Source organism: Podarcis cretensis (assembly GCF_951804945.1).
Source record: "Podarcis cretensis genome assembly, chromosome: 6".
In the NCBI taxonomy this organism is placed as follows: domain Eukaryota; kingdom Metazoa; phylum Chordata; class Lepidosauria; order Squamata; family Lacertidae; genus Podarcis; species Podarcis cretensis.
Window position 1 is genome coordinate 78123793 of NC_137175.1, and position 24586 is coordinate 78148378.

A 24586-nucleotide genomic window follows, 5' to 3' on the forward strand; every position below is an offset into this window, starting at 1 on the left:
AATAAATAACAGAGGGGATAAGGGACAACCTTGTCGTGTTCCTTTTTCAATTTTAAACTCTTCTGTCACCACATTGTTAACTATCAATTTAGCTTTTTGCTCTGAGTAAATTGCCTCTATTCCATTTTCAAACCCCCGTCCCAGGCCCATCCCTTCCAAATTTTTCTTCATAAACCTCCAAGAAATATTGTCAAAGGCCTTCTCCGCATCAATAAAAATTAACACTGCTTTTGTGTTAATATTAGTTTGCAAAAGTTCCAAAATGTCTATAATGTTCCTAGTATTATCAAACAAATGTCTACCTGGAAGAAAGCCTGCCTGATCTTTATGAATTACTTCATTTAACACTTTTTTAAATCTACTTGCCAAAATATCCGCAAAGATTTTATAATCCACATTTAGGAGTGAGATGGGACGGTAGTTCTTAAGTTGAGTCTTTTCAGATTCCACTTTAGGTATCAATGTGATGAAAGCTTCTTTCCACGATTCTGGTGCCTTCTTCCCCTCCATGATCTGGTTACAGACCTCCATTAGTGGTTGTATCAAAAAATCTTTCAATGTCTTGTAATACTTGGAGGTAAAACCATCAGGTCCTGGAGATTTGCCTAGTTGAATGGCACCCTCAATTTCTTGTTGCGTTATTCTATCATTTAGGATTGTTCTCTTTTCCTGGGATAATTTTGGTAGTCCATAAATTTTTAGGAAATGATCTATCTCAGTCTCTTCCTGCGGCCCTTGCATATAAAGTTGTTTGAAGTATCTCTGGAAGCACTTTCTAATTTCCTCTGGTTTCTGGATATTCCTCCCTTCAATCTCTAAATTGGTAACCGTGTTCAATTTTTGTCTCTTTTTCAACTGCCATGCCAGCAGTTTCCCACACTTATTCACTGATTCAAATGATCTTTGTTTCATCTGTTTAATTTTCCACTCAACTTCTTGATTTATCAATTTAGCGTATTGTGCTTGGTAAAATTTAATTTCTCTCAGAACCTCCTGTGATTTAGGTTTTGATCTCAATTTTTTCTCACCATCTCTTATCTTGCCTAAAATCTTATCCTTTTTTTTCATTCCAAAGTCTTTTCTTTATTGTGTTCTGTTGTATCAAAAACCCTCTCATAACTGCTTTACTTGAGTCCCAGATTGTTCTTTTTTCCACCGTAGTATTCAAATTTATTTCAAAATAGTCTTTTAAAGTTTTTTGGGCCTTCTTGACAATCTCCTGATCTCTTAATAGGGTGTCATTCATTTTCCATCTGAAGGAACCGGTTGGAATAAGTCTCATTTCCACTTTCATAGCATTATGGTCGGAGCAGGTTTTTGGGCAGATTTCCACTTTTCTAGTCTTAGGTGCCAGTCCTCTAGTTATCCATATTTGGTCGATTCTTGTCCATGACAGGTGGGCTTCAGAAAAGAAAGTTCCTTCTCTGCCTAAGGGGTTCTTTGTCCTCCATATATCAATCAAATCCATATTGTCAGTTAGTTCAAAGAAAGTTTTAGGTAGTCTGCCGTCATTTGTTAAATTTTGATTTTGTGACTTATCCATATTTGTAGAGACCACTCCATTCATATCTCCCATCATAATGATGTTGGTATAGTCCAGATAGTCCAGAATTGTCTCATGCAGTTTCCTGTAAAATTCTGATTTCCCCTCATTCGGCGCATAAATTCCTAATATTAAAAACTTTTCTCCTTGGGCCTGTATTTCAATTGCCAAAATTCTTCCTTGCTCGTCTTTAAATAAGAGTTTTGGTGACAGGCTCTCCTTTGCATAAATCACCACACCTCTTTTCTTAACTTTGTCCGATGAAATAAATTCTTGACCTAGTCTTTTATTAATTAACACTTTTCTATGAAGCCTAGTCACATGTGTAAAAAAAATATTCAAGCCGCATTCAGTTCTGCTAGAAGGTTAAGTGTGATGAAATTGATTTCCCAGCTGACAACAACACAATGCCTCTCTTTGCAAAATGAGCATATGAAACACACACACAGCACCTGGAATTATCCAGCAGGGATTTCTGTTATTAGAACTGCCTAGTTGCTAATGTAAACAGGATGCTCAGGCTAGGCAGATGTCTGAGCAATGTGACTAAACCTAAGAAAACACAGCCATATCAATGAGATAAGAATTGTGTTGTTTTCTATAAATTAAAGTTTCAGTTGCTTGCATTCGCTATTCTCAAAACAAAAGTTTGCAGATGGGTGCTTTACTACAGAGTAGCAAGATAGCAGGAGCAACAGCAGCAGCAATCATTTGAAACAATAACAGATCCAAGGCGTTCATTGCTCAAAGTGTGCTGGGCCTGTGATTGCTGGAAAAAAGAGTTGCCAGCCAGTTGCCCATTGCCAGGGCAGTGCGCTTGTTGCCTCCTCATCGTTGGATCCCACAGCAATGTTTGCGTAATGCAGAGGTTTTCAACCTTTTTGGGTCCACAGCTCCCTTGACCAACTACATTCTTTCTGCGGAACTCCTGTGGGGCTCAGGAGTTATGTCACCCCTTGACTGCAGAGCTGGCAGCCTCTCACCCCTTTTCAAATACCCTCCCTTGTGGAGTGTTTCCCCAGCCTCCTCTCCTTGGGAGTTTTCTGGGCAGCCGCAGCTGCCACCCCCGGTCTCTGAGCTGCGCCCCCCCTGCCCCAAAGAGAGGTGCCTCCTCACACTGCCCCACAGGGGCCTGGGAAGCACCCCCTGGCCAGTCCCAGAGGCACCATTCGCCTGGGGAGCTTGTAGCCAGGGCTGCTGCAACAAACACCTGTGCAAGCCTTTGGGATGCAGAGATGTGAGGGGGCATCAGAGGAAGGGAGGGAAGGAAAGAAAGAGGGACAGAGGCAAGTGTTGCCCACGGCACCCCTGGCACCCCTCAGGTGCCATGGCACACTGGTTGAAAACCACTGGCATAATGGAATCACGTGGAAGAGGTGTGAAGTTCAAGGTGGTGTAGTGATGGTGTGGAATGTGCACACCATTGGTGCATCCCTTGTCAATCTGTTCAGTCAGGATCATAGAAATCATCCCAGAGATCTCTCTGCACCGATTCTACTGCCTGTTTCTACTTCCTCCAGTTAACACTACTACTGTATTAAAGTGTGGTTTGGATGCTTGCCAATGTTTACATTGCTTTTAAAATGAAACTTTTATGCAAGAATGTTTTTTAAATGCTTTTAAAATGAGCTTTTAAAATGAGCTTTTAAAATGATCAACTTTAATGCAAGAATGTTTCCTCCAGTTAAGAAGAAATGTCCTTTCTATGCTTTAACTGGCACACTTGATAAAAGACCAAGAAGGACAGGAGAGACTCTATAAATGCAGAAGATAGTCTGAAAATTCAAAACTTTTTTTAAAAAAGGAATGTACAGTATGTTGCAGTTAAAACATTCTCTTGATGGTAGTGCTGAATCATTAATACAATTTAGGATGCAATACTATTCCTATAGTCTCTAGTGCAGGCTTCCTCAAACTCGGCCCTCCAGATATTTTGAGACTACAATTCCCATCATCCCTGACCACTGGTCCTGCTAGCTAGGGATCATGGGAGTTGTAGGCCAAAAACATCTGGAGGGCCGAGTTTGAGGAAGCCTGCTCTAGTGTAATACATGGAATCTGGTATTTGTAAGAAGTGCAGTTACAGTTAATTTCACTAGTTGGTGCCAGTGGCGTAGCGTGGGGGGTGCAGGGGGGGCCGGCCGCACCGGGCGCAACATCTGGGGGTTATGGTTAGGGGGTGCAAATCCACGGGTTAGGGGGTGCAAATTACTTGCCTTGCCCCGGGTGCTGACAACCCACGCTACGCCACTGGTTGGTGCTAGTGATAATAGAGTTGTATATAAAGAACCAAATAGTTGCTCAAATAGTGTGGTAGGAGAGCTGGGGGTGGGGGGTGGGAATCACAACTAGCAACCAATGCATTCCTTTTGGTTTCATAAAGTACAGGGGTAAAGGTAAAGAGACCCCTGACCATTAGGTCCAGTCGTGACCGACTCTGGAGTTGCGGCACTCATCTCGCTTTATTGGCCGAGGGAGCCAGCGTACAGCTTCCGAATCATGTGGCCAGCATGACTAAGCCGCTTCTGGCGAACCAGAGCAGCGCACGGAAACGCCGTTTACATTCCCGCTGGAGCAGTACCTATTTATCTACTTGCACTTTGACGTGCTTTCAAACTGCTAGGTTGGCAGGAGCAGGGACTGAGCAACGGGAGCTCACCCCGTCACGGGGATTCGAACCGCCAACCTTCTGATCGGCAAGTCCTAGGCTCTGTGGTTTAACCCACAGCGCCACCCGCGTCCCAAATACAGGGGTAGACAAGTCTAAAAAGCCAGGGACAAAAATTTTTACAGCCCTCTAGTGGCTATGGTAGGGACGCAGGTGGCGCTGTGGGTTAAAGCCTCAGCGCCTAGGACGTGCCGATCGAAAGGTCGGCGGTTTGAATCCCTGCGGCGGGGTGCGCTCCCGCTGCTCGGTCCCAGCGCCTGCCAACCTAGCAGTTCGAAAGCACCTCCGGGTGCAAGTAGATAAATAGGGACCGCTTACCAGCGGGAAGGTAAACGGCGTTTCCGTGTGCGGCTCTGGCTCTGGCTCTGGCCAGAGCAGCGATGTCACGCTGGCCACGTGACCCGGAAGTGTCTCCGGACAGCGCTGGCCCCTGGCCTCTTAAGTGAGATGGGCGCACAACCCCAGAGTCTGTCAAGACTGGCCCGTACGGGCAGGGGTACCTTTACCTTTACCTTTAGTGGCTATGGTGGTTCCCACTAAAAAAGGTAAAGGGGCCCATGACTGTTAAATCCAGTTGCGACTGACTCTGGGGGTTGCGGCACTCATCTCGCTTTAGTGGCCAAGGGAGCCAGCATTTGTCCACAGACAGCTTCCACTACACACACCCAGAATCTGCTCCGGAGTATCTCTACCTTCCAAAGCTGATTTTGAGAGGGCGCAGGGGGACTAGAGGCAACAGGAGAGGGCGAGGAAGTTATGTTGTTCACAAGAAGTCCCTTGTAGCAGCAGAGCTGCAGTGTTGCATATGGACCTTAGTTTAGAATATACAGTGGTACCTTGGGTTACAGACGCTTCAGGTTACATACGCTTCAGGTTACAGACTCCGCTAACCCAGAAATAGTACCTTGGGTTAAGAACTTTGCTTCAGGATGAGAACAGAAATTGTGTGGCGGTGGTGCAGCAGCAGCGGGAGGCCCCATTAGCTAAAGTGGTACCTCAGGTTAAGAACAGTTTCAGGTTAAGAATGGACTTCCAGAACGAATTAAGTTCTTAACCTGAGGTACCACTGTAAATGTCCCTTTTACAGTCAGTTTTCAGATTAAGAAGAAACTACATCTCTCACCTACTGGGGCATTCATTCCAATCTCCATTACACAACAATTGCGTTTGTGACTGATTACCCTTGAGCAGTATAAACCTCTCGGTTACATTCTCCCTGATAGGATGACATATATCAGAATTTGCCTCAAACTCATCACTCTGAGGAAGCAACAATGTGGGGAAGCTCAAAAACAGAGCTTCAAAGCCTCCCTCTGCAGATGGCACCCAAACAAAGGCCTCTTTCTGTGAAGTGAATTGGCCACTTTCGTTCTTATGCTCTGAAAGCATGGCATAGTCCTACATTCTAACATTACACTGAAATAATGTCTCACATTGTTCCTTTGGACTTTTTAGAAAAAGAAATATTAGCGAGCAATGGATGTTGATTAAATAACCAAAAGTATTTTGTGAAGGGCAGAGTTTGTTGCATAATATATCAGTGCCTAAAATTTGGTGAATGTCAGCAGTCCCAGATATTGTTGTGAATGTCCCAAAACTCAGAGACACATTGGTGATCCTAAATGGGAAGAATAGAGTCTTGCACTACCTGAAGATGAAACTTTGTTCTCCTTAGGGAGCAATCCCTCAAACTGCTAGGTAAAGCTACCCAATTTTATTCTAATTACTTAAAAAATAAAATAGAACACACTATCTAAAATTAATCTCCATACCTTCTAATATAAAGCTTCTGATTAATTTTGTTTTTCACCCAATGAGGTACCGGTGTGTTTCACCTAAGGATGGAAATGGACTGTTGTAAGGGTTAGGTTTTGTATTTCCGGAGATGGGGGAACTGCCATTGTTAGTTTGTTTTTCTTCCCACAATTGTTGCTTCCAGATTATCAGCAATTCTAAATTTGCTTGAGGGGTGATTAGATGACTGTTGCATCAAGCAAATGTTATCCCACACTTTGCAATGCATTTTGCTATCAATTCCTGCATCACAAAAAGTTTGTTGCTAAAAAGCAGCAAATCATCTTTAATTGTGGGGTCTTCATTTGCCAGTATAGTGACAGTCTGAAAGCATCTCCAGGCTTTGTGCATTCGTGTATAGTGTCTAACAAAACCTTATTTGAAGGTCCCCATCTCCTCCAGCACTCTGTCATAAGATGAATGCAGGCAGATATGGTTACACTACTGGCGAATTTTTCTGTCTCTCCACCCCCTGCTTTGTTTACATCTAGCCTGATGAAGAATTAAGGAGAACTTGTACAGTACAATAATTTGTGACATTTTGGTTGTGCTAATAAAGGTATAGCCCTAATATGAATGTTGATCTTAGCCTGAAGGTGGTCGTCACTATTCACTGATGTCCAACAGATGAGAAAAAATGTGAATTTCAAAACATTAACCAATTTTGACTTGGAATGTCAACATGAATGATTGAAGGACTTTTCAGTGTATGTCTTTCAACAAGAGGATATTTCAGTTTCAAGGGTATAGGAACAGGAATGTGAGTGGCAGGAATTACTTGCATTATCTGCTGTTGACATTCATTGTTGTAACATATTAATTAACCGTATTATGAAAGCATATAGACTACTTCATCAGGTCATCCATCTATTTGGGGGGAGGTTTTAGCTATCTAGGATTCTCCAGTGGTTATAAAATGTCTTCTGAGAAGACATGCGTAGGAGAGAGGTTGCATGTGTTCCTTGACTTTCTGATTTGTTAAAAGTTACAGATGAATCTGTAAACCAAGAGGAGACATTTGGTCATGGAGACAGTTCTTTAATTTTTTTATAGACCTTCGCACTGAAGTGGGACAAGCTTTTCTCTCTTAAATCTCCCAATGGAGTCAAGTTTCTTGCACCAGGGTCTGTGTCTAGAAGAATGTTCTGCAATGTAGATGTAGCCTGAAAGGAGTATAGGAATATGCTCCTCCCCTGTTGCCCTATCTGAACCCCCATCTCTGCCTTATTTTGGCTGCTGCAGAGGCAGAATGGTTCTGTCAGCATAACAGGAGAGTTCTGCCAGCACATCTGTCATGCCAGCATCATATCTGGCGTTGAACCAGAGAGCACAGCAGGGCTTCTGGCATTTGGTAATAAGTTACATTGGGACTTAGAGACATAGAATGGTTGGAAGGGACCCAGTGGATCATCTAGTCCAGCCCTCTGCAATGCAGGAATATGCAGCTGTCCCATATGGGGATTGAACCTGTGACCTTGGCATGATTAGCGCTATGCTCTAACCAACTGAGCTATCCAGAAGACCTTATTTCCAAGTATGCAATAAGATAAGGACACATAGCTGCCAGCCTATGCACATTTACTTGGGAGTAAGTCCCAATGAATTCAGTGGGACTTATTTCTAAGTAAACATGTATAGCAGACTGAGGAATCTGTGGCCCTACAGATATTGTTGGAGTCCAACCCATGATCATTGGCCGTGTAGCTAGGGTTGATGCGAGTTGTAGTTCAGCAATATCTGGAGGGCTCCCCTTCACCGGCATATAGGATCAGGCTCTTACTGGCACTTAGTCATGTATGCATTATATATTATATGAATTTTTATGCATTTAGGTTTTTTCCTCCACTGCTGGTAGGAATTATTAGTTCAACATGACCCAACTGATACATAATCAAGGTTATATTAGATGTACTACAGCATAGCAGAAAAACAGCAATGGTGTTTTAAATTATGCATTTAAGTATTTCTAAAGATGTAATAAATCTCTAAATTTGCTTGGAATGGGGAATATTTTTAAGAATTCAGCCCTCACAGTATGATTCACGAGTTGTTGACATCTGAGTAGGTCTGATCTTTTGTTGGTTGGGAAGGACTTTTCAAGGTATGTCTTTCAACAAGAGGACATTTCAGTTACAAGGATATATCAGTGGGAAATGATAGCCAATTGAGCAGGAAGAACGGTTGTGTGTTCTTTTCTATTAATACTTAATGCAATAGTCTCTGGGTTATAAAATTTAATGAATGGGCTAATTATTGTTTGGTGCATATCAAGAGGATTTTTTGCTGAGCTACATTGTCTGTGAGAGATTTAAAATGCGAGAGATTTAAAATGCTGCTTTAAGGAGTCTCATCTAAGACATTATTATGGCTTAGATAAGTACCTCACATGATTCTGCTAACTAGAATCCCTTCTTGCCTTCGGCAACAGAAAGGAAGAAAACGTTGACGCAACATATAAATTATTGCATTTATGAATTACTTCCTTGTCATCTGGATTACTGTGTAGGCAAAATTGAGATAGGGTTAGTAAATATGTATTACTAAAGGAAACAAATCACAGGAACAGGAATGTGCATGTAAGTTATTTCTTGCTAGTGTTGCATGATAAATGTAAGACCCAAAGAGCACCTGAAACTGCTCTCCAAAGTCTTAAGCAAAGCTCTTTCCCATCATCTACTGTACTGAATTCGGTGCAACTCTTGCACACAGCTTGTTTTCTTCCATGGAGTTAGGTCTGTTCCCCAGTGAAAAGGGATGATAATGATGATGATGATGATGATGATGATCACCAGTGGAAAGATTTTAATATTGAATCTGTGAGCTTGGATGGTCTCTCTTAAAGGTATTGCTCTGCCCTTGCGCACATCATTGTTCTCTGAAAAATCAGTCCTTCACCACAGCACTAACCTTACTCCTCAAAGCACAGAGAATGGCAATGAATGCTAGGTGCCACAAGAAGGGGATGAAGTGCAGCATAGGCTTGAAGGAAGTAGATTTATTAAGTGTATTCCCAGCAGAAACCTCACCTTTTGTCCTAGGGCTAGGATTGGCAAATATGGTCAGTGCTGGAGTACAGTTTAGAAAGAGAAGCTGCTTCTAAATTGCATGGTTGTGTTATATTCAGAAAACATCATTCGCATTCCATTTTTCTGAAGCTGGTAGATCATCTGGTGGCTATTTTGCACATTAATATACAATAAATCATATGTAAACAGACCTACACCTTCTGTGGTAAGCGGTTCATGGGAAGTAAGGAAGTGGCTGAGTCAGAGTTAGTCAGCCACCCCATGCCACGCTCACTTTCCTGGGAAAAAGACCAACAATAGTTTACGTTAGCTGTGGGGAACTTTGAAAGGTAGGGTTTAAAATGTGGGGAAAACAATAGTAAGCTTTATATATTACTAGAAGACTAAAAAGCAGAGACATCACCTTGCCAACAAAGGTCCGTATAGTTAAAGCTATGGTTCTCCCAGTAGTAATGTATGGAAGTGAGAGCTGGACCATAAAGAAGGCTGATTGCCGAAAAATTGATGCTTTTGAATTATGGTGCTGGAGGAGACTCTTGAGAGTCCCATGGACTGCAAGAAGATCAAACGTATCCATTCTTAAGGAAATCAGCCCTGAGTGCTCACTGGAAGGACAGATCCTGAAGCTGAGACTCCAATACTTTGGCCACCTCATGAGAAAAGAAGACTTCCTGGAAAAGACCCTGATGTTGGGAAAGATGGAGGGCACAAAGAGAAGGGGACGACAGAGGATGAGATGGTTGAACAGTGTTACAGAAGCTACCAGCATGAGTTTGACCAAGCTGCGGGAGGCAGTGGAAGACAGAAGTGCCTGGCGTGCTCTGGTCCATGGGGTCACGAAGAGTCAGACAGGACTAAACGACTAAACAACAACAACAATCTCAGCAATGGCAAACCACCAGCTTTCAAAATCACCTTATTGTTCATAACAAGATTTTGCCGATTACACTTCAGCTGTGTCAGTTTCTATTAAGCTAGGAAAATCCTCATCAGCTCCAATCATCTGGTGAGGGAAAGTCTGAACAAAGAGGTATCTAAAATGGTCAAGGGCATCCATCTTTGCACCATATTTTAGTTATTTTTTAAAAAATGAAAATGCTTGGATCACTTTTCTGTAGAAAATGTGCAGCATGGTGTACCGTGAAACAGCAGAGAATATGAAAACTCTCATCCCACACAATATTTACTATATTTTGTTATTATTATTTGTTTCATTTCTATACAGCTTTATGTTTTTAAGGAAAAAATAGTTTGATTTTTTGCTTTCGTTCTTGCATTAGACTTCAGCTTTACACTATAAGAATAATTAAGGGGCTGTGTCCAATGTTAGTTCTTCTTAACCTCTGCTTAAAAACTGCCAACTAATTTTAATCCATTAATTTTAATGTACCTACTCTGAGTAAAACTAACATTGGACACAACCCAATGTCTTTTAAACCTCTGGTTTAAATCCCCCGTTTTAAAATGCTTTGTACTCATTGACAGTTACCCTTGATTTCCTTTGCCCTTCATCAGCAAAAGACAAGCTATAAAGCAGCCTTCCCCTGGTTCTCTCCAGATGTTGTCAAACTACAGCTACCATCATCCCACCCTAACCTTTGGCCATGCTGGCCACAGCTGATGTGAGTGGGGGTCCAACCGAATCCGCAGGACATCATTATTATTACGGTATTTGTTCATTTCTATACAACTTTATGTTTTTAAGGAAAAAAATAGTTGGATCTTTACAGAAGCAGATTTTAAAATTGTTTGTGTGTTTCCTGCCTGGGGTTCATTTGGTAACAAGGGTGTGGTATAAATTAAACAAACAAACAAACATTTTGTTTCCTACAAATTGGGGCCTTCAGGGCAGCATTGCCTTACTGTTAATTTTAACCTACAAAGGTTTACTTGTTATTGTGAACACAAAATTATAGACACCAGAAGAAGTCAGAATTTAAACAATGTATGATTTGACCCTCTATAAGAAGTCCTTTAAAAGAAGTTGTGAGCAGACAAGATAACTATGTTATTGGGTGGCCAATATAAATACTGCAAATGAATAATTTTTTAAAGGAAATAAAATTGTACAGCAAATTGTACAACACCCTAACCATCTGCCTTTGCTGAAGGCTGGTTGCTCTTTATGCTGAAATAGTTATCAGATTAGTGCTGCTTCCTAAATATGTCTAATCTCATTTGATTCAAGCAACCAGGAGTGAAAGACCAATCTAGCAAATGTACATTTCCTGGACAAAGCTTATTTAGCAATTTATCATGATAGCTTCACCATTTAATTGGCTAAGAGGAATGAGTGGGAACTGAACTGGGTGACAGAATCAGAAGTTCTTAAGTTTTGATCTGAAAAGCACCTGCTATGTTTCTATCTGCAGTACTGTCTATCTGCACAAACAGTAGGGATAGTTTATGCACAGGGCTGACGTAAGACCCACAAAATGCCCCCTGCCAGGGAAGAATGAGTATGCGAAGATCTACATCAGGAACAAGGGTGGGAGGAGACAAGCAGTGTCTTCCGAGAGACGGTTTTAGAGGTAGCATTGGGAGGGCAGCTGCTGAGGCAGTGGCAGATCTAAAGATTTGCATTCCTTGGCAGATCTGCATGTCTTGAACGCCAGATCTGCTGCTCCTGTGGAACCTGCCATCTGAGGTGGTCACCTTGCCTTGCCTGGTGGGCTGGCCCTGTTTGTGCATAACTATGCATGTCAACCATGGAAGAACAAGGGAATTTAGGGGCATTGCAAACATTATACAGAGACAAGTGTGGGTTTGCCACCAAGTTACCCACTGCTCCTTGACAAGTGCACTTGTACGACACACGTATTTGCAAACACATATTGTCACATTACCACGTAACAACTTTAGGTGTATCTGTAAGACGCTTTCCCAGTATGTGCCTAAGAAATCAACAGTGCAATCTGATACATGCTTCCTCAGAAGCAAGCCCCGTTGAGTTCAATGGGACTCACTGCCAGGGATAGAAAAGCTGTGGTATTCCAGATATTATAGGACTACAGCTCCTATAACGCCTGACCATTTTCCATTCTGGCTGGGTCTGATGGGAGTCAGAGTCCAACAACATCTGGTGAGCCACTGGTTCCCCATCCTGACTGCACACGATTGCAACCTTCATGCTCGAACTATGTGTACTTCTTACAGCGTTGCTTCATCAAGAGATGGGCATTTCTTTTGTTCGGTCTTTCTTCTTGCTGTGAAGTTACAAGAGCCACTGTGTACTTTCCTATGTATTTAGGAAAATTCCAGGAAGCATGAGATCATGGATAGCTTCTGAGATCTTTTCATAGTTCAGAGGAAACTAGCACTAGCAAGAACACTCCATGGAAAACATACTACCAGCTTGTAAAATGCAAGCCATTTGAAACAAAGCAGTTAGTTTGTCAAGATGACACCTTGCTTAGATTCAAGAGACAAGGTTAGTCCCTAGGCTCCTGGAATTTTGCATGGACCTTTCATACTGTATGGTGGTATTCAGGTTCCCTGACATACAGTGGTACCTCTGGTTAAGTACTTAATTCATTCCGGAGGTCCATACTTAACCTGAAACTGTTCTTAACCTGAAGCACCACTTTAGCTAATGGGGTCTCCTGCTACAGCTGCGCCGCTGGAGCACAATTTTTGTTCTCATCCTGAAGCAAAGTTCTTAACCTGAAGCACTATTTCTGGGTTAGCGGAGTCTATAACCTGAAGCATATGTAACCTGAAGCGTATGTAACCCGAGATACCACTGTATTTATCTTTTGGGGGAATTTGATCTTTACTGAACATGGTGAGGTAGAGTTATATTGTACCATAACAGTAATTTATGGGTTAGCGGAGTCTGTAACCTGAAGCGTCTGTAACCTGAGGTACCACTGCACTCAAAGCAATGTACCAGTTGAGATTTCCAGACATCTCCTTTGCTGACGGTGTGGGGATCCTTGTAGGTTTTGCTTTTATTATGGCATCTTGAAGCATAATACAAATGCAAAATTCTTTTTTTTTTTTTTAATAATATTTATTAACAATTTTCCAGAATAAAAAGGAAAGATAGCAAGAAAGAAAGAAAAAACAAATATGATTTACACTTGGTTTCAGTGGCATCTTTCCCGGACTTCCCCCCCCTCACCCTCTTGTATTCCATTTCCCTTAAATTGATTCCACAGATTCTTACCCCAAATTTTAAAACCTTATTTGTAATTTTAAATAACCCATTTATTCCAAATTAATTTATCTTATTTATCTTAATGAACCATTTCTCCTTATATTTTATATAATTCCCTAAGATCGACCCCATTTCCCTTCCACGAATTCCCCTATTTTCAAACAACAAACATGAAAAAAGTAAAGAAAGAAATAATATATAATTTTACAGCCTTTGGATTCCAAATCTCTCCCCCCCCCCCATTCCCCGGTTCCAATCCCCAAAGTTCATCCATTGTCTACTGCCAGCCTGGTGTATCCACGTCTATATCTCAACTCCACTTTGCCGTCTTTTGATAGCTTTTAATTTCAGAAAGTCCAATCTCGAAAAAACTCTCAGAAAAAGTCATTGTTCTTCCATCCAGAACTCTATGTTTAAGAGTCTAACTTAAATTCTATTTCTTGGTCCTTTTAAAGTCTGGATGTTCCAAATACTCCGGCTTCAAATTTGGTCCAGCTCTTATTCCTCAGGTTACTTTTTCCTGTTCTGCTGCAGAAACCTTCTAATTCAGAAACTTCTTGTTCTCCACAGAGGCTTTTGTTATTCAGGAACATAACTTGTGTCAAGTCCCTTCCTTTCTTCAATAGATAAATCCATTGTCTCCTTTAGTATAGAAACCTCTGTAGACAAAATAATGCTTCGTTTTTGCAGCTTTCCCAAGAGATAACAGATCCTGCTCAAATTCATAGTATTTTTCCACTTGCTGCTACTGTTGCAATGTCCCAGCCTCCCTCTAGAGGGAGTATGGTAACTTAATTTCTTTCAAAATCAGACCCAAAAGTCAAATAACTTGTTGCCTTTATTTCCAATAGTTTATGTCCAAATTGTAACAAATCTAACCAGCAAAGCCATCGTAACAAAGTTCTCTTTTTTTTATTTTCCTGCTTTGACAGCTACTTTGACAGCTGTCAAAGTTTCTGTGTCTCTTCACCAGTCTCTCATAGCGGATCGTTCCCGGTTCCCGGGGGGGGGGGGGGGTTGCATACAAATGCAAAATTCTAAGGCCATATGCACAGAGAGGTGGTATCACCACCCCAGTTGTTTCCTTAACAATAGCAATTCATCTTAGGACAAGAAAGGTTTTACAGCCTGCCTCCTAATTTGGAAATATTTTAGTCAGTATTTTATGAGGACCTATCCTTGGTACCTGGGACGCAGGTGGCGCTGTGGGTTAAAGCCTCAGCGCCTAGGGCTTGCCGATCGAAAGGTCGGCGGTTTGAATCCCTGCGGCGGGGTGCGCTCCCGCTGCTCGGTCCCAGCGCCTGCCAACCTAGCAGTTCGAAAGCACCTCCGGGTGCAAGTAGATAAATAGGGACCGCTTACCAGCGGGAAGGTAAACGGCGTTTCCGTGTGCGGCTCTGGCTCTGGCTCTGGCTCTGGCCAGAGCAGCGATGTCACGCTGGCCACGTGACCCGGAAGTGTCTCCGGACAGCGCTGGCCCCTGGCCTCTTAAGTGAGATGGGCGCACAACCCCAGAGTCTGTCAAGACTGGCCCGTACGGGCAGGGGTACCTTTACCTTTATCCTTGGTACCATCTTCTTATGCTCTGGAAACTTCATTTCTTTCTGCTTTTGCACTGGCCCTGGGCAGCTAAGTCCAGTTTCTGCTCAGTTGTTTCATCTCTAAGGAGGGAGAAAATGGAGCCTTTTCTGTTTTGAGCCTCTGAAGGCGGCATGACAATAGACAACACTTCACTGCTATCTTGAATTAATAAAAACATTTTTGCTAGTTCTTTCTGCATTTTGTATATTACAAAACAACATGCTTTTTCCTTCATTGCTTTGGAAGCTGAATGTGCAAAGGATATGAGCTCAGATTTGACTCTAAGGCAACAGAGGACAGCACAGTCTTGGCAATTATACCAGAAGGGTCTGAAAAGCAGTAGGTCTCATACATGGCATTTGTATGTTCTGGCCTATAAGTGGGTTGCATCCTGTCATGGAAGGCTTGGAGGACATTTCCTCAAGATGACAGACAAGGACTCTTTTATCACAGAATAGAAACAGGAAAGCATACCTTCGCCAGTAAGTTAGTGGATTTTCAATGCTGTGCTCCTGGGGCTCCTCAAGGGCATATTGTGGTTCCTCTAGGAGCAGATACATAACAGCAGACAACTCTTCCAGAAAGACAACTTGCACATCACTTCTGATCATCCACAAAAGAGTGGAACCACAAGGGAGTGTTGGTTGTTCTCGGGTAGACTCCCATGGAGGGGTGTAACAAAGCTCTGATGCCCCCTGCAAACTGAGTGGACCCTTTAGGACTTTCTACAGAATTCTCTGTGCTGTGTGGGTGGTTCCAGGGCAAGGTGCATGGGGTGTGTGTGTCTCAGGAGAAATAACCTAGTTCTGCTTGCTTGTATGCAGAAGATGCCAGTTTCAATCCCTGCTGTCTCCAGTTAGAGGCAGCAGGTAACGTTGAATATTTTTCTCTGCTCGCAATTCTGGGAGAGCCAGTAACAAAGAAGACCCTTTGGGAGAAGCGGTCTCAGCAGGTGGAAGTCTGTTTCCTCTGTTCCTCAGCAGACAAACTGGTGTGGCATGTGGAAAGGGAGTGATTTTGTGGCGCATGTAATGTTACTTGAATGTCTTGTACCTACCTTGCTTTCCTGCCTTCTGGCTACCGCACTTGGTTCATCTGAAATGAGGAGACAATTGTTTGCAATGCTTTAGTCATCTATAATCCTCTCCAAAGCTCCCTAAAGGCAAAGGGAGGTTTTCCTCTTAAGCTTCAGTAGCCTTTGAAATACATTCCTGGGTGTTAAAATAATTTATTCTAAGGGAACTTTAGACTGCAGATGTTGCTGAATGGTTTTGTGGTGTGCGAAGAACGGATGAGGGAGGGATGCAACCATCTACCCTGTATGATTGGTATGGGAGGAGAAGAAGAGGAGGAGGAGGAGGAGGAGGAAGAGAAGGAGTTTGGATTTGATATCCTGCTTTATCACTACCCGAAGGAGTCTCAAAGCGGCTAACATTTTCCTTTCCCTTCCTCCCCCACAACAAACACTCTGTGAGGTGAGTGGGGCTGAGAGATTTCAAAGAAGTGTGACTTGCCCAAGGTCACCCAGCAGCTGCATGTGGACACCAGATTACGAGTCTACCGCTCTTAACCACTACACCACACTGGCTGGGAGACCCCCAAAGGTTACCCAAGAAATCTTCCAAGCTCTTTGACCTTTGTCCTGATCTTTTCTTCAGATACTGATTTTAAAAATGTAAGGGCTTAGGTTGTCCTCTTTCTTGAGAACAGACGGAGGGCAAAAATATGAATCATTACACCAGCTTTCAGGCTCCTTCACAAAGGTAGTCGCTGAGCTAAAAACCATCAGTTAGCACAGGGACATGTCCAGGCAAAGTTATTGCCAAACCGATTCCTGCACTCTTCCTAACCCTGAACCATTCACACTCAAAATCTCTGGCTTACAAGACATCCTGAAAGGCCACTCAGACCCACCCTCAAACCCAGAGCAATAGTTTGAATCCAAACCAGAATTTCAAATTCACTTCAAACAGCAGCTTGGATGTAAACTGTAGCATGTGGAAACTATAGTTTGCCCAGTCTGGATGTCACAGCAAACTGTGGTTAGCACAAACTAGGCAGTGAGAGGGGAAATTGGAGCAGGGAAGAGAAAGAGGGTGGAAGGAAGAAGCAGGCAAGTCCAAAGCAGATTCATAACAGCAGGTTGAAATCCCCCTCCACCACGTATAATATAACCTATGGCATTTATTCCATAAGTGGGGCTGAATCACACAATATTTCCATATTTTTTTGTGGGGGGCATAATTTGAGTCTTGAAATGTGATGAAAGGATGCACCCAATTAGACAGAGGGAGGTGGCCACTTCAGGCAGATTTTTGGTATTATGAAAAGGTAGCTAATAAGAATATTTATTCATTTCAAAAAATTCACACTACTTGATTGTTAAAAGAAAACCTCAAAATGCTTTACAAAAAGGATAACAACAACTGCCAGTAAGGAGGAAAGGTCCTTGTGGCCATATCTGCCTCAGATGTCAAAACAACTTGACTAGTCTTGGGTGCTGTGCATATTTTCAACTAAGTTTTCCTCAGAGTAGATCCAGTAAAATGAATGGACCCAACTTAGGCTTTGTACACATTACCATTTACATACCACTGATGTCTGAACTTAGTACACATGATGTTAGCCAGAATTCATCTGTATCCTGTAGCTTCTTGAGTAACACTCCTGCTGGATGCACTTTCCCTCAAACCAGCTTTAATCCATCTGATTAGAAAACAGAAGCTGCAGTATTCAGCGCAGGGATGAAACAATGCGTATCAGGTGAAGACTGCCCTGCACCCTGGTTTGCATAGGAACATAAGAAAGCAACTTGAAATGCAGTTGGGGGAAATGACCTCACTGCATTTCAAGCCACTAACATGTACTTAGTTTTCTGTCACATAACACTCTGTTCCAGTGGTTCCACAGCGAACCCAAAGAGGCAACATATCTGCAGCATCTCCTTCTCTCAGCACCTCACCTTTCTCCTATTTTTGCTTGCCACAAGGATCCCCAGCCAGGCTCCTGAGTCTGAGTATTACCTCATCCCTAGTATATGTCTGCTTAGTCTGCTTAGGTAGGATAACTCTTTTCTCTACAAATTCCAATTTCCCTTTTTCAAGGGTAGTTTTCCATTAGGGAGAGGAAGCCCTAGCTGTGTAAAACTGGTTAGGAAACAGAGCTTTTGAACCTCTATTTTGCTTGATTCTTTGTCCTTACACCCCCTTTTCAAAGGAAAATCCCGGCCTATGTGTGTTTCAGGCCTGGTTACCTTGACACACACAGCAAGGTTGCTGTTTTAAAGTTAACAATCCCAGTTCCAATCCAGCAGCACAACTGATTTCCAAGACAGGAAAATGGCTCGAATTTTGGGCTGGGGGGGCTTTCACCACCAGCGTCTGCCACTTGAAGCAGTTGCCTCACTCTGCCTGACAGGCCCTGACACAAACCGCTAGCAGGCCATTTCCAGCATGCTACAATATCTGCCCTCCCTTCCCCACAGGTGGGCGGGGTTTGCGGCACCAAGCAACGCTCACCTGGGTGGGTGCCACCCACCTGCTTGAGCTGGCCTTTGACCCGCCCTCGGCCAGGGAGGACAATGGACAGCCGGCCGGGGGTGGGCCTAAGGCCAAAGGAAAAGAGGCTGACCCCTGAGCTCAAGCCTCTTTTGCTGTTCTTCCTTCTGGGATCACCCACCCACCCTCCCTCAATTAATATTTCTTGCCTTTTAATTTCAGCTTAGGTCGGCGTTCTTCAATTTAACAATTTCTTCTTTGCAGGCTAATATTTTGCGTTCCAAGTCAGCAGGCGCTGCTGCGGTCGTAAGATGGTTGCTATATTCAAAACCGGGAAGGAATTTTCCCTGCATTGGCAGGTTTCGCCTTCCCCGTAGCAATTTCGTCACAACTTTGGCGGTTTTAGGCCTTGGCAAGGTAGCCTTTAGTCTAACATCAAGTTGGGGGGGATGCATTCATGCTCCCTCCCCATGCGGCGGCGCGTGCAGGGCCCGTTAAAGGGCAAACCGGGAGTCCCTGGCCCTAGAGCGGCGGCATGTAGGTCAAACTCCCCGGACAAGGTCAGTGGAAGGGCATGCTGTGTAAGTTTGCGCTTTGCAGTCCCCTCTCACTGGGCCTCAACTGCCTGCATATCCTCAGCCAGGCGGGCTGAGAGGGTTACCTGCCAAGGCCTGTGCCAAGTTTCCCACTTCTGAAGTTCAATAAAGTTGTGGCCAATTTGAACCCATACTCTGGTCTCTTGTGTCATCATTTGGGAAAAGGGGGTAGGCACCACAGACAGGGTTTAGCGCAAATACTCATCTGAGCTTGAAGAACAATGGTGAGTCTTCTAGCAGATTTCCTGCCCAACAGGAGACACCAAAGTTCCAGCTGGGGGTGAGATGAGATGACTTAACTGTGTTGTTTTAATGATAGAGCTTTGAGAATATCACCAGGAAACCAAAATGTGTAGCAGCAAAGAGTCATGTTCGTACATGACTGAGGGGGGAGTTCGCCCGGTGGAGGGGCGAACGGGCAACATCTAACACAATACCTTCGTAAGAAGCACTTCTTTATAATAATTGCAGCCTTAATTTTAATTCTGAAGTGGACTTGCTGATCCAAAGGGTGTTTGAAATGCTGAGGCAGTTGCTTGTGAGAGGGTATCATTACCAAAACATGGTCCTGAGTTGTGTTTCACCCTCAAGCTTCTCTGCAGTATATGATCTAGAGAAACCGTGGGCATGAGCTGCATATTCAAGTCTGAGAGCAGAGTCTGCTCACCACAGACCATGTGAATTGTATCTTTTCAAATGGCCAGAGTTTTTGTGTGGCAAACAATTTGTCAGGATCGTGGCTAATGGCCCCTCGTTATGGCAGCTCCGCACAATGATTTGAACAAAGTAAGTTTGGGGATTATAAAGTATGAATGGGGTTATTGATGGGCTGTTTGGTGAGTTATTTGATATGGCCTCTGCCTACTTGTAAGCAGAAGCTAAAGTAGTCGTTCAGGCTGATCTGGGCTATTGTTGAGGAGGAGCGGGGAACCTCTTGTCTCATTTCAGACTGAAGAGTATGTGTAATGTCTGTGACAGTTTGAGCCCTCAGAGAAGCAACTGGTTAAACAGAGTAGTCTATTCAGATAAAGCGGAGAGATTCATTCAGATGGAAATAGCTTCTGCAAGCTGAATGGTTATGAAGTATAAGTGGAAAGAGCAAACAAAAGGGGAGGCTGCCTCAGATGGATGCAAATTTTCAGCGCCTCAGCTAATGCAGACAGGCAAGTCTCTTTTGCTTTGAGCAGCACTTTGCTGGTTTGTACCTGCCAAGATCTGACCCAGAGGTGTGTTTTTTCCCTTCCTCATGACACTACAATTCCACTGGGGCAAGGCTCGGTGCTTCAGGAAGGCATTTTTTAAAGGAGGCAATTAAACAATTGCAGGCCCTGTTGTGGAGAAAATGAAACTGCCTGCAGTTGAAATTAAGGTGTGCTATTTCTACGAAGGTTGCGCGCCACCCCCAATCTCTGTTGAGTTGTAGCAAAATTCCAGGGAGTTCCAGGCCGTGTATTCGTTGGGAATCAAGACGCAGGGGGGACTTTAAGTAATGTGGTTTATTTTACACTGGAAGCTTTCAATGGAGGGAGTGCAGAGTTGATAGCATCCACATCCCAAGAGGGGTTTGTTCCTTACAGTAGGGCAGCATCTAATTCCAAGGCATCTCCGTGTCTCTGTCCCAGCCTGCCTTCAGCCAGCCTGCGAAGATGGTTCGGACCTTCAGCTGTCGCATGAAATTCTCTCTGCTTCCTTCTTCTTGTTCCCAGAACACCTTGCCTTTCTGTCTGCTTGCCTCCCTTTCTGTCTGCTTGCCCTGCCCCTTTGCTATGCCAAGTCTAGATTTAAAAGATGACCATTTTCCTGTAACCGTACGTCATCACTCTGCATAACCTTGGCAACCTCCATTGCCACAGACTCAAGGATTTTCCTGTGATGGGATATCAACACTGTTTGTTATGCTTAACAGCTACTATCCCCAAGTGAGACCCTGGACTGAAAAGGGAGTTTAGCCTGTATTTTTCCACTGGCCTGCATCTTCCTTTCAATACACCAAATATTATCTAAATTCTACCATTTTAATAAGTTTTAACACTCACTAACTTTAGCAATTATGGGTGCCCTTGCAACCCCAAACCCTGTTACCCCAAATCTGTAACAATATTGTTAAACTCCACCCCCAGTCTCCACAGCAGTGCAAGATTCCAGACAGTTTCAGGTGCTTACCAAGTGCTTGTGTTTCCTTTTGGAAAATAATGAGGCACTGATGTCTTTATAATATATGGTTTATTTACACATATATACAACATGAGCCTACAATGGAGGGGTTCAGAGCATCAGCCTTCCAAGAGGATCTCAAAAGCATGAGATCTTCAAACTTTCTACTGCCAGGGTCCACCTGAGATAGCTGAAGATTACCGACGCCCACCAGTTACAAAATGGTGGTGCTGAGGCAAATCTGTGACAAAATGGTGGCACATGGAGGTAGAGTTTGGTATAATCAGCTGGCAATTACTGACATCACTTTCATCTTAGAATTCATCTTTGAAAACCTTGAAATTCTTTGCCACGGCATCTTCCTTGTGGCAAGGAGTTCTATACCTCAGCTTTCCTCAAGCCAAGTACAGATATTTGCATTCCAAGTATTATGATTCAGCCTCCTAGTTTTAGGCACAATTTGCTGATCCAAAGGTTCTAAGTAGAGAAGACTTTTTCATTTATATATTTTTCCCTTCCTACCCCCACATGCTTCTTAAACTATTTTTACCCATCTCCTGTAATTTCTTCTCCCATTCTCATTTCACATTCAATTTCTACCTTAATCTCAGTTTGACTGTGATTGCGGATGGCCCTGCACTATCTTTTGAAGGAGGCCAAGAAGTGTCTAAAGTGATCTTGGGGTAAGATAGTGAAGTGTACCAAAGAGGGCACAATCTGCACCTACACATTGCACTGGAACTTGAAATACAGATCCAGATTCAGTGCAGTTATTGCATCCAGCACATCTGCAGTATGGACAAAGGCATTTTCACAGTTCACCAGACACAAGGAAAGGTCTCAATAATGAACCAAACCCTCCGAGTGCCTTTCACTTCTCTTTGCGGATATAACAACCTGAATGACTAACTCTGCTCCAGGGGCCTTGATTATTCCATTGAAGTTCAAGTTTCAGAAGCCAATTTTTCTCCTTCCATTTTTGGAAGTGCTTCTAATTTAGGGATTTGGCTTTATTACAGCTCTTTTCCCCATTTATAATTATTGTTCCTGCCTAATCAAATCTCCTGTGGGGGGAAGCGGTGCTTTATTTAGAATATAAAACGTTTCTCACACTGCAGCCTAAAATCTGCTGTCTTTTGCCAAATGTTTCCAAGGCAATTTCTGTAGTGCATTTCGAACAAATTTATAGTCTGGTGTGACGTGTAGGAAGAAAATGCATTGCATGCCTTTGGGTTTATCCATTTGGCAGCAAATGCTGAGCTCTGATGAGTATGATGCTGTCTCAGCTTCAGGGCGTACAGAAATACTTGAAAAATGTCTGTCTAAATCCACTTAGCATGGTTTGCTACATTATGGCCAGTTGTTTTTTTAAAAAACTTTTTGGTATGCATGTCCAGGACTAGGGGCATAAAGATATTTTATCCATTTTTCAGATACTTTTTGTTTAGAAGAGATATTGAATCTTATTGAATTATATCATGGGCAATATTCTACTCCAGTGATTCTGAAATGTTTTATATTCAGGCACAATTTTATTTTTTTAACACTAAAAAATGTGTACATTCTTTCAAGCAGAGTTGTGCCACCACATTTTGAAGAAGTACACATTTTGGAAAGCACATTGCCATCTAAATAATTCCCCCTATTACCTAACTGCATCACTGATCTCAGTCAGCTCTTAGAACTGCAGTATGGGGCAACCATTGCAACTGTGTGATAAACAAGTTATAATTGAGCCAGTTCGGATACAGTGATACTGGTTTCATATGAAGCTGGGAATGACTGTTAGCCTTTCGAGTTCATTTCTCATGCCTTCCCTCTCTCCTTCCTCATATGCTGGTTTTAGCACTTTGATCTCAGTTAAAGCAAATCCATTTCCTAATAAATCCAACACTAGAAACTCTGCCCAATGGTGGATCTTGGGGTCTCAAATTTCAGCGGTGTCCTGTACAATGCTAAAACCCGGCGCCCCTCCACCTCTTGCAAAACTATTGTAAATCATATTTGTGGGGTCCCTGGCGTTGCCCCCAAGACTCAGTGCCCAGTGTGACTGCACCAGTCGTGCTCCCCCAAATCCTCTTCTGCTGTGGTTAACCAGGATCTGAAACCAGGATTAAAATGTGGTTAGTAAACTGACAGTAAAGCTATAGTTTCTCATTTCAGGCATAACAGGGAAACTGTGGTTTGTTTTAACCAGCGTTGAAGCCCTGGAGCCAGTGCATGATGGGTAAAAGTGCATCGGCTCAGTGTCTCTTAGTGTTCCACCTTCCCCTTTGCCCAGTGAGTCAAAGCACGGGTGTTGGTATTGTGCTTTCTTCTCAATGCTGAGGCTTCTGCATCTCCTCTTGTGTGAGCCTGCTGTTGTGCAGGTAGCACTAGGGAGTCTGGTGCATTCCTATTCACTTTGCTTGGATAATATCACTGTCCATACTGGCAGAGGGAATAGGGGCATCCATGGTACCAAGGGCTTAATGGCACGCTTCAGCCCCTCTTCTGGAATGCTGCAGTCTACTGACTGCCAGCAGATCTTCATGGTCTCCATTAGCAGATCCATCCCTGCATGGCAGGGACTGAGCCTCAGGCCCATGAATGGCAACACATTATTCTGTTACTTAACTGCCTCTCTGCTGGTTATTGGTGCTTAAATGATGCTCATCAATTACAGTGAAAATAACAATCCTTGTGGCAGTTTCTCCCATGAGCTCCCATAAAAAAATGCCTCATCCTATCAGCTGTTGCTCTAAGGCAGAAGCTACAGCATAGCACAGAGGTCAGCAAACTTTTTCAGCAGGGGGCCAGTCCACTGTCTCTCAGACCCTGTGGGGGGCCGGACTATATTGGGGGGGGGGAATGAACGAATTCCTATGCCCCACAAATAACCCAGAGATGCATTTTAGATAAAAGGACACATTCTACTCATCTAAAAACACGCTAATTCCTGGACCGTCCGCGGGCCAGATTTAGAAGGTGACTGGGCTGGATCCGGCCCCCGGGCCTTAGTTTGCCTACCCCTGGTATAGCACAACTAGTTGCTGCTGGAGGTTACCAGTGGAAGAAGGAAAGAGGAATAGGATTGGCTGGATTCTGTAAAAACAAAGGAATAAAGTGATCTGATGTTTATAGTTCACTTAAACAGTATCTTCTCAGCCTTTGGTCCTGAAGATTTTTGGCAATTTGCGTTCTGTCCGCACAACAAATTTAGTGTGACTTTATTGTCACACATGTCAAAGCCTAATGTGGACAGTGTGAATTCTTTTTGGGTGTTTGGGAGAATCAACTGCATAACCTACTTCGTGTTTCTTTTCTTTTAAAGAAATGTCCATGCCTTCTTCACAGCTGAAGCGTACGTATGCAAAACTGCATAAACCGAACAGTGAGCCAAAACGGACGTGATGCGGGTGCTCATGTGAACAGGGTCTACCACATTAAAACAAACAAGCAAGCAAGCAAGCAATCATAGCAGCAGTGTGCATTGCTGATTCAGACAAGACAGTGTGGCAGTGTGAAGGAAGCTGACCCTATTGGGGTGTCGCGAACCCCTCCACATCATAGCAACAGCAAAGACACC

At 43.3% G+C, this 24586-nt stretch overlaps 2 long non-coding RNA genes across 2 annotated transcripts in view; one reads left to right on the forward strand and one right to left on the reverse strand.

Annotated features, from left to right (window-relative positions):
* Positions 1 to 14910, forward strand: part of LOC307218969 — a 27176-nt gene extending 12266 nt beyond the window's left edge. Inside the window, exon 3 of the long non-coding RNA XR_013840207.1 lies at positions 14820 to 14910. This is a non-coding gene — a long non-coding RNA (uncharacterized lncRNA). The remainder of the gene's footprint in view (positions 1 to 14819) is intronic.
* LOC307219005 lies at positions 14218 to 18226 on the reverse strand. Its single transcript, XR_013840247.1, has 4 exons — positions 18025 to 18226; positions 15829 to 15866; positions 14762 to 14891; positions 14218 to 14376 (listed from the first exon to the last, which is right to left on the reverse strand). It is a non-coding gene; the product is annotated as an uncharacterized lncRNA (long non-coding RNA).
* Between the last annotated feature and the right edge of the window lie 6360 nt (positions 18227 to 24586).